This window comes from Buceros rhinoceros, unplaced genomic scaffold, assembly GCF_000710305.1.
Source record: "Buceros rhinoceros silvestris isolate BGI_N320 unplaced genomic scaffold, ASM71030v1 scaffold18423, whole genome shotgun sequence".
NCBI classification, from domain to species: Eukaryota; Metazoa; Chordata; class Aves; order Bucerotiformes; family Bucerotidae; genus Buceros; species Buceros rhinoceros.
In genome coordinates this window covers 40,830-43,064 of record NW_010404437.1, presented here as the reverse complement: position 1 = coordinate 43,064, position 2,235 = coordinate 40,830, and positions in this window count along the sequence as shown.

The window sequence follows — 2,235 nt, the reverse complement described above, 5'->3', positions numbered from 1 at the left end:
TGTTCCAGAAGGCCTGGGGGACAGGTGCTTCGTCTGGCGGCGGATGGCCCCAGCCCGGGGCACGGACATTGTCCTGACACGCTGTTGCTGTCCCGTGCAGGCTTTGCTCTTGTGGCTGTTCCCGCAGGAGCCTTAAACAGAAGTAATGTGAGTTGCTGGAAGCCAGCACATTACAGTTCAGGCACATGTGACCAAGGATGTGTCAGGCTCATAATCAGTTCCATAAAATGGTTATGGGGTAAAAAAAAAAAATATACTGTCTTAGGATAAGATCAAACAAACAAACAAACAAAAAAATGGCATGGGACTGAGCTGTCGGTTTGCAGGCCATTCCCACTCTCAGCAGCAGGTAGCTCCGAGTCTGGCAAATGGGACTGAGCCCTCCAGTGCGTCTCCCTGAGGGGTCAGTAACAGCAGACGCAGCGTTCCACTGGCCTCTGCGGAGGCAGTCAGGCTGAGCCTGGTGTGGATGTTGCACAGCTGCTTGGGGTGGAGCAGTGTCCCCAGCATCACGGTTCAGCGAGGAGCTCCTCACCATTAGCAGCCTTGGTTTCTGGGTGTAAGAGCGGTAACCTCTGGGCTCACCTGAAATGATACCGCACCAGGGTGCAGCTTTCCGTGCCGTGCTGTTTCACGGCCTGTGGTAAGTCTGACGCACAGCTCTGCCCTCTCTTTCACTGCTGGGTTTAGTGTAGCTTTAATGGACTTGGTCTGAACTGGGATTTTTGCTCAAAATGCAATTGGTTAATTTTTAAACCAACGTCTTTCTCGCCTTTTACCGTGCAGCACTTCACACCAAGCTTTCTGAATTTGTCAGAACAAGCTGGGACAGAAAAGCTGAAAGGAGACTTGTCTCATTTCCTCTTTACTGGTGACTAGGAAATAAGACAGGTAGATGTGGATGACGTTTTAACGAAGGGCTGTTTTGCCCACAGAGCCACTGCATCTGTCTGTGCCAAGGTGCCCTCACGCCGCAGCCCGCCCCCCCATTAGCTCCCGCTAGGAGCAGGTCCGCCCTTGTCCCAGGCTCACACGCCAGCCTTGATGCGGAACTGTAGGTGCACCTCTTCTGCTGATCCCTCTCCCTCCTGGCAGGCTTCGTGTTGCAGAAAACCACTGAAATGCTCCCGCAAAACACAGCTGCTGCGCAGCACAGGATACGGCTGAGCCCAGTCACGCTGTACCGCGGCGTGCCGACTAGGGACTGTGGGAGATGCAGGGCTGCTAAGACAAAGCCCGTTGTATTGCCTGTGTGACCACTGCCTGTATTCCGGCTTTAACCCACCTCCCACTGATCGGACCATCAAGAGTTTATTTCTTCTGTACGACAGTTACTGGGTTTTGAACTCTCATAAAATAGAGATGCAAAAAGCCATTAAATTGACTCAGAAATGTAAGTGACTTTGTATTACTTTATTAAATAGCCAATTCTAAAGAACAGTAAAAAATATGAAAACATGCATCATTTGGTGTTCTTAAAAAATTTTGTCCAAAATAAAGACTGTTTGTTAGAAAAATTAAACAAGTTTAGCCCCAATACACCCTCTGCTCTCCACATAGAAGATATTTGGTAGTTATAAATACTGTTCCGTCTCCTTTAGCAAAGTTTAACAATGTGTACATTAGTATTTCTATTACGGGTTTTTTCACATTTCTTCTGTAAACATAATCAATTTAAAACCACGCCTTGTTAGCAAGCTTAAGGAACTACTGCTTTCCTGTACAGTAAATACACTCAGGAAGATCCTGGATTTTCCTGCCGTTCTGATCAGCACTCCATTTACTGAAGCATTAGAGGTTTCAATTAGTATAAAAATGTAACCAGAGAATAAATGACTAAGATTCAGTATTTGAGTGAGTCTTAGTTAATAGGCAAATATACTCATATTGACTTCCATGTCTGAGATCATGTCTGTACAGCTCCTGCTCACCTGCAGTCCAAGTCTCACAATGCTGTACACAAATGCACTGGTTATCCAGCTGAAAAATACTACAAATAATTTAACATTTAGCTGAGCTAAAAAAGCAGGTGCTAGGAGAGGGCTGGCCGTGCTCGGTGCACGTACAAAGGTCAAAGCTGACTACCAAGGCACAGCAACGGGCACGTGCTCCTTGGGAGGGGGACTGAGTTCTCAAACCACCTGCACGGTTCAGTGACCACACTGAGCAACAGGCTGACGCTGTGGCTGGTGGGGGAGAGCTACAAAGAAAGTCACAGACTTGTTCCTTTTCCCT